This window comes from Tenrec ecaudatus, chromosome 15 (genome assembly GCF_050624435.1).
Source record: "Tenrec ecaudatus isolate mTenEca1 chromosome 15, mTenEca1.hap1, whole genome shotgun sequence".
In the NCBI taxonomy this organism is placed as follows: domain Eukaryota; kingdom Metazoa; phylum Chordata; class Mammalia; order Afrosoricida; family Tenrecidae; genus Tenrec; species Tenrec ecaudatus.
In genome coordinates, this window is record NC_134544.1 from 16,528,948 (window position 1) to 16,537,690 (window position 8,743).

The window sequence follows — 8,743 nt, forward strand, 5'->3', positions numbered from 1 at the left end:
TTAAATTTATGTAGATTTGCCTTATGCCCCAGCATGTGGTCTATCTTCGAATATGTGCCATGAGGACTTGAAAAGAATGTGAAATTTTTTGTATTTGGATGAAAAGCTCTGTAAATATCTATTAGGTCAAATTGTCTAATTGTGGAGTTTAGCTCTCTAGTCTCCTTGTTGAGTTTCTTTCCCTGTGATCTATCTTTCTCAGTGAGTGGTGTGTTGAAGTCACCCACTATAATTGTCGAGTCTGTGATTTCTTTCTTAATCTTTTGGAGTGTTTGGTTCACGTATTGAGCTGGTCTCTCATTCGGGGAATATATGTTTACAATGCTTAGTGGTTCATTGTCTATCATTCCCTTGAGCATTATATAGTGTCCCTCCTTATCTCTTTTTATGGTTTGCACTTTGAGGTCAATTTTATCCGAGATAAGGATTGCAACCCCTGCTTTTTTTGTGTTGCTGTTTGCTTGGTAGGTCCTTCTCCAGCCTTTGATTCTCAGCCTATTTTTGTCTGTAGCCTTGAGGTGTGTCTCCTGTAGGCAGCAAATTGATGGGTTGTGTTTTCTAAGCCATTCTGCTAGTCTCAGTCTTTTAATGCCTGAGTTCAGGCCATTGATATTCAGGGTTATTATCTCCATGTGCGGACTCTGTGATGCCATTTTATACTTTTTGTGTTGGGAGTTTTCCTACTTTCCTTTCTCATTAGTGTGTGTTTTGTGTGTGTATCATTCTTGACTTCTTTCCATCCTTAAGTCATTGCTATCTTGGGGTCTGTTTTCTCTTTGTTGTGCTCTGGGTGAGGTTGTTCTATGTGCTGGTGTCTTATTTGTGCTTGGTGAGTGTTGTTCTTCTGCCCATACTGAGTCGGCGAGGATCTTTTGTAATGCTGGGTTTGTTGTAACGTATTTTTTGAGTTTTTCCTTGTCTGGGAAGACTTTTACTTCTCCATCGATCTTGATCGAAAATTTGGCTGGGTAGAGTATTCTTGGATTTGCGTTGTTTTCTTTCAATTTTTGGAATATGTTACTCCACTCTCTCCTTTTTTTCATAGTTTCTGCTGATAGGTCTGAGCATATCCTTATGTGGGAACCTTTATATGTGATTGCTTGCTTTTCCCTAGCTGCTCTCATGATTTTCTCCTTTTCCTCAAAGTTTGAAAGTTTAACTATTATGTGCCTTGGTGATTTCTTCTTGGGGTCCCGTCGTGCTGGTGTTCTTTCAGCCTCCTGGATGGTTGCTTGGTTTTCATTCATTAGGCTGGGGAAGTTTTCCTCCAAGAATTCTCTCGCTATTGTTGCAGATGACTTCTTTGTTGTGTCTTCCTCCGGTAGGCCAATAATTCTAATGTTGTTCCGCTTCGTAGCATCAGACATAGCTCTTAGGTTTTCTTCGGCTTCTCTGATGCTCTTATTAGATTTTTGTTCACGTTTATTAAAGTCTGCTTGGCTGTCCTCCACGCCACTGATGCGGTTCTCTGATTCCTCCAATCGATTCTCAAGGAACATGATTCTGCTATTGTTTTTCGTTACCTGCTCCTCAAGCTCCTGTATTTTCCTTTGGTATATGTCTTTTATCTCCTCTATCATTTCATCCTTTTTCTGTAGTGTTTCCCTCATATTCTGCATCGCTCCAAGCACCATGCTGAGAGCTTCTTTGTATGGCACCTCAGTGTCTGCTTCTTCTATGTATGTTGTTATGTTCAGGACATCTTCTTCCTTTGCCTTTTGTTTCTCCTGTTTTTTCGTTGAGGTCGTTGGGGGTGATGGCTGTTTGCGTTGAGTTGTTTTTGAGGGACCAGGTGCCATTTTCTAGTCTCTCTCTGGAAGACTTATAGGAATTCTTCTTTGATCTTCCTACAGCTGATTTTGCTATGGGATTAACCTACCACTTTATCTTCCTGTGGCTTCCCTATTAGGGGAGTGCCCCAGATGGCAGATGGACTGCCTGCACCAGTGTTGCAGAGGCTGGGCTGAAGTTCCCGCTATTGGTTTGAATATTGATAAGTGTTGGCTGAGCTGCCTTATGTCCCCAGGTACACAGGCAGGAACTCCCTGGTGAGAAGTCTGAGGAGTATCCCCTGGAGAGCAAGCAGGCCTTACCCTAGCCTTGGGCTATCTATGCAGGGTGGAGCTCACCTAGCTGGGTGTGACCCAGGCGCAAATGCCCTAGGGCAATGGGAGTGCCCCGTAAGTCCGCAATGGAGTGTGAGAGAGCAGGGCAGGAACAAGGGGGGGTGAGAAAAATAAAAAAGTGAGACTAGACTGTGCAGGGGTACAGGGAAGCGAGAGAAGCAAAAGAAACTATGTAGCTGAGTCCCACTCCCTGCCTGTGGATCTACAAGGGCTTACTCCCTGCCCCAAGCCCCAGCGGTAGTTCTCAGCTGAGCCCCAAGAAGGGTCGCAAGAAAACTGCTGAGCCACCCCCAGAGAAATGAGGGGACAGAGAGCAGAGATGTTAACAGACGCCGCCGTGTAGCTGAAGCTTGATCCCTCCCTGCCTATGGAGCTGTGGGGGTTTGGGTTTATTCCCTGCTCAGACCACGCGGCGCGGCTGCGGCTGCGGCTGTGCCTTGAAAAAGCCCCTGCGCAGCCCTCCAAGGCTGTGTGGGAATATAAAGCAGAGACGCAAACAGAAGCAACAATGTAGATGAACCCCGATCCCTGCCGGTGGAGCCGCAAGAGTCTTGTTCCTGCCCTGAGGCAGATAGGGAAAAACTGTGGCTGTGCTGAGACCAAGCCCTGCTACAGGCTCCAAATGGTCCCGGCTTGGGCAGATCCGGCAACTGGACTAGGGTCGAGCCCCAGCCGGCTTCCACTGAGGTAAGCCAAAAGCCCCCAGCCCCTCAAAACCCCGTGGATCTGTGCCTACTTATCTTTATGATGCACCTCCTGCGATCCAGTGGCGTTGAATTTCACTCTGAGCAACTCTCCTGGGCTGGATTCTGCGGAGTCCCTCTGGTGTGTGTCACTCCGTCGCCATCTTCCCGGAAGTCTATGTGTCTTTTTAAACTCAAAATAAAGTAAAAATAAAAACTTAAGAAAAACATCTAAATTTTTTATATTGAATATTGCATATAGGATTTAACTTCATTGGTGTGTGTGTGTGTGTGTGTGTGTGTGTAACTACCAGAGGTGATTTTTTTCTTAATTTTTTAGTTATTTAGTCCTTGAGCATTCTCAGTGTTTTATATAATATGAAAAGTGCACCTTAAAAGAGATTTAGTGCCAAGTTTATCATCTCTGGCCCGGGTTGGATACGGTATCTTCCAGGCATGCAGATAAATATTAAAGGGTCTCAGAACAACTAGATTTACCACTGGAGCTTTATTTACATTGGGATCGTAAATGTCAACCCTCTAAATGATAGAAACATCTCTCTATAAAATTGTTAGAACTTGTTACGCTTTATAACGATGGGGCTCATTAGTGGCGATTGCAGGGTAACACAGCCCTGAGAACTGCTTGTCCTAAAACTACTAGCAAAATGAGATATTCCTGATAGACCTTTAGAGATGATATTTGGAGCCCTACTTTAATAGATACTAAACGTACCCATCCAGGGTTTGCTGCCATGCTGGCTAAATAAAATAGAGATTTTTTTCAAATGTTATAAGGTCAAAAGACACATGGTAAATCTAACTTCTAAAAATATACTCGCATATAGGTGTCTAGGTCAGAAACAGTGAGAATGGTGATGGAAATTTAAATATGGAAATACATAGGTAAGGCTTCTTTGGGACCTCAGCCAATTGAAAAATCTGTTCTAGGAGTCGGTTTTATCTCAAGGTCGTAAAGTCACCTGTTGTGGTTTCTGTTTTGCTAGCAATGAATGCAAAATTACTTTATTTTTCAAATATACCAACTGTGGAACCTCTGAGTGTGTGTGAAGTGGACAGTTTGTCAGGGAACAGTGGTTGGAGAAGCACATATATCACTCAGTCATCTTTCGCTGTAATCCTAATCGATGTGATAGTTGTGAAGTCCTGGATTGTCCATTGATCTTGTTATTGGTTACGTATACTTACTGGTTGAAACTGCAAACAGGAGGGATATTTCTTTTGTAATACAACAGGTGAAGAAGAACCTATTGTGTGATTTTTCCTCAAAATTGCCCTCCCTGTGATATACATGCTGTCCCTCAGATAAAGCTGTAACAGTTTAATGGAATTCTGCTGTCAGAAAGGAGGAACAAAAATAGAGTAAAACAGTTTATTAAATTAAATTTTTCATTATTGGTGCTGAAAAGATGCATCCTGATGATGTGTTACACATTAGAAATTAGCTGTGAGAAGCTTCTCTTGTCATTTAGAGTCGCAATAAAAAATAATAAAAATAAGCCAACGGAAAATAAATGAAGTATATAGCGAAATTTTAAGTGCAAAAATTATAAGCATGAAACTTTTAATTTTTATTATTCCTGCTATAAAAAATAAACTTCCTATTTTAATAACATGGAGATCCAAAACCGAAAAGAAATATCAACAGCAACCTTGGATATCATTCTAGAACAGAGAAAACCATTGTCCACTTGAGTTCCTGTTTCCTGGGAAGCAAACGGACTTATGTCATCCGCTTCTTTCCTGAAGATATCTTCTCTACACATACTAACCCTCACTCTTTCTTTGATAGAGAACTCCTGCAGCGTCCTCTCAGATGGAGGCCGCTCATTTTCTCTTAGCCCATGAACCTCTAGTAGGGTTGGAGCCTCAGCAGTCTCCACACTCCTGATATTCAGAGATATCTAGCATAACCTCAGTGCAAGAAAAAGAAACTCTATGCCTTCGCGGGGGATACAGACCTTTCCTTGAGAAACTCAAACCACTTGATCGACACCATTGTAAATTCACATTTTTCCATTATAACTGCATTCTCAGCCTAGCCCAGAAATTCTTGTTTCTCTGGGTAATCATTTCCTCTCTTTCCACAGAACAACCCTATGAAACCTACCACTACCAGCTAGCCTTCTACTCTCAAATATGGCTGGGAGGCATGCTCTTTTGATGGATTTATTTATTGATTAGTTTGGGAGTATTGGCATAGCAGGTGGAAAATTCCATCTACTTTCTGTCATCAGATTGAAAACATCTGTGATTCCTCCATCCTCTCTAATTCCTTCCAACTTGCGCAATATATTTAAGTTTTTAAACAAATTTAAATGACAAATTAAAAAACTAGAAGGAGCATTCATTTGCAAGGTATCTACTCAACACAAAATTAGTATCGTCTATACATAAAGAGTACCTACAAGTGAGTAAGAATGAAAAATAACCAGATATTATAATTACACAAAAGTTATGAATGGGCAATTCATAAGAGGCATTTCTCTGAGACAGTTATGCAAATGACAATTAAAACAATATGACCAACACTTTCATTTATCTAAAATAAATCACTATAATTAAGACATCTAAATGGAAAATAATCACATCTTTAATGTTTGCCACCAAAAAAGTCACTTCTGAAGTATCTAGAATGAGCAAAATGGTTTTCAATAAAAATTTTTTTTTCTTATGATGTACCAAGATTCTGTCAAGGGCATGTAAATTTTGCAAATGAATAATGGTGATGGTGGCACAAAATTATGAGTATAATTAATATCATCCAGTGGCATCTGTAAAAACAATTGAGTTAGCACTGCCTTTGATATGTATAGCTTGTGAAAAAAATGACATTAAAAAATAATGAAGTGTTTCCATGAAGTTTATGAAACTCCCTTAAGACTGGAGGGATGGGGTTAGTGGGGTTGGAACACAGTGGTACTTTGAGGTTATAGGATTACTTTCTAAAGCAAAAATTCTAAAATTAATTTTGGGACCTTTGCAAACGTTTACAAGCATAATGGAAAGACTAGTTTGCATGCTCCAAATGGGTGAATTTTACATTATTTAAAGTACATCACAATGAAGCTGTTGTCTAAAAGTAAATAAATACATAGACACAAGAGATCTTCCAAAAGTTCATGAAAATGCATACCATGAAAATATGAGCATGGATTTTATATTTTTGCACCAAAATAAACTCATGCTAATTTGTTACAGTTCACCTGAGCTGGATTTAGTTTGAGGCACTGAGAATTAGAAGACATCAGTTTGAAAAGAACCCCTGTCACAGCAAGATGAATTCTGCTGAAATTGGAGCAAGAACAACCATGAGACTTAGAGTGAAACATGGGAGCCAGAACGGTGAAATGACTGATGCTTTATGAAAAGTTTATGAGGACAGTGCTCCAAAGAGCTCATGGTTGAAGAATGGGTCCTCTGTGCTAAGAGGGAATGAAATGATGTCAAAGATGAAGCCAGCAACAGCACACCGTCCACATCAATTTTCAAGGCAAAAAGTCGTATTGTAAGTGATGCCAGAAAAAAATGGATATCTACCTGCAGAAAAATGAGGCAAGACCCTTACCTCACTCAGTTCACAAGATAAACTCAAGGTGGATCACAGACCTTGAGGTAAAACCCCAAACAATGAGGGCCATTAACGAGGGAATTGGGACAAATCTGAGAACCTTGGCACAGGGAATACTTAGGCTATCATATCAGAAATAGGGAAGGATACAAATACAGAGGAGTCACAAATTGACAAGTGGTATATTCTGAAGATAAATCCCCTGTGTACATCGAAAGAATTCACCAAGAGAATAATGAGAGTCCACCGACTGGGAAATCATCTTTAGCAATGACACATCAGACAAAGGCCTTATTACTAAAATCTACAATACTTTGCAAGCTAACAATAAGGAAAAAAACTAACTGCCCACTGAGGAGGTGGGCAAAGGACCTGAACAGAAGTTTCACAGGGGCAGAAATCTGAATGATCAATAAACATGAGAAAATGTTCCTGATCATTAGCCATAAGAGAAATGCAAATTGAAACAACAATGAGATACCACCTAACACCCTCAAAGATAGCCTAACTCAAAAAGTCACAAAGTAACAAGTGTTGGAGGGGCTGTGGAGAAATAGGAACTCTCGTCCACTGCTGGTGGAGCTGGAAGTTTGTACAGCCACTATGGAAATTGATTAGTGATTTCTCAAACAAATGGAAATTGAGTTACCATACCACCCAGCAATCCCCCTACTGGGCATATACCCAGAAGAGGCAAGAAACAAACGATGGCCAGACATCTGTGCTACAATGTTCATTGCAGCACAGTTCACAATTGCCAGGAGTTGGAAACAACCCAAATTTCCATCAACTGACGAATAGATTAAAAAGCTGTGGTACATACAGACAATGGAGTACTACGTGTCCCTAAAATGCAGTGATGAACGCATGAAGCACATTGCTGCATGGGAAGAACTGGAATAAATTATGCTAAGTGAAGTAAGTCAAGCACAAAAGGACAAGTACAATATGACTCCACCGAGGTAAGCTTAAAAAACCAACAAACAATCAAACAACAACAAAAACCAGGTCATATGGGAAAAGCTACTATATACATACATCCCTAGAGTCAGATCCAGCAACTATGGCAGGGGCCAAACCCAATCCAGGGATACATATGGCAGCCAACTAAATAAGAGGGGAAAGAAAGAAGGGGAAAAAGACATGAGTATTGGGGGATCAGGGCACTAATCCACCCAAGGAGAGGGTATTGTTCATATCTCCACAGGAGAGGGAGAAAGAGACTAGGCTTCAACCAGATGCACCAAGATGTGAATACAACATCCCGGCATGTGCCAGGGAACCAGTAGAGGTTGGCAGGGATGGCCCTAATTCCGACTATGTTGACAACCAACCCCTGTCAGAAGAATGCACTTCAGAGGACAGCACTGGGGCTACAGCTTGGGGAGAAGGGCATCTGGGAGTAGAGCACATGGGAGAAACGCAAAGGGTCAAGAGGGAGGAGAAGATATCCTGGCCCTCTTGGCCCACCATGTCCCAAGGACAATGTTCCTGCTCAGAGCAGACAAAGCATGGGGAGGACCGTAGGGCTGCCCCAACCATGGGATACAGTGTTCCTCGCTGAACCATGGCTCTACAGAGGACAGCACTAGAGACACAGTGAGGGAATAGTGCACGGTCTGGCCCCATCACACTGGGGTGAGGCACTGAGGGCATGCAGCAGAGCAGCAGGGGGAGCAGACTGATGAACCCCCTGGAGAATACCAAAAATAGTCTTGGGAGACAAAGTGTGGCACCCCATCAGACTCTACTGGAAAATACTCTTAAAGGCCAACAAACAGACTTTGAGCTATTTATAGGCTTTTCCATTTTTGTTAGTGACTTTCTTTTTTATTGTTATTTTGTTCTTGTTTATTGCTGTTGTTCTTTTTTCCTTGGTTTTGACTTCCTTTGTAGTTTTATTTGGCTTTGTCTGGTTTTTGAACTTACTAATGTATCCGCATGTCTATCTAGATAAGATAGGCGGTATAAATAATTCAGAGATGAAAAGAACAAAGAACGGGACTAATGATTCCAGGGGGATATGAGAGAAGGAGAGGTGAAGGGAAATGCATGGGGGGGGGGTGGGGGGGAAGCCAACCCAGGGACAGAGGAACTACAAGTAAAACTACAATCAATGGAAGGAAGGTTGTAGGATGCCTGGTGGGGCTCAATCAAGTACAATGTAGCAGCGAGGAATTACTAAACCCTAATGAAGTCCCAACATGATGGTGGGACAAAGGGGAATTAAAAAGGAAATAGAGGAAAGAACGAGGAGGCAAAGGACATTTAGAGAAGCCTAAATATAGGCATGTACATATGTGTGTATGTGTATATATATTATGTATATACATATATATGAG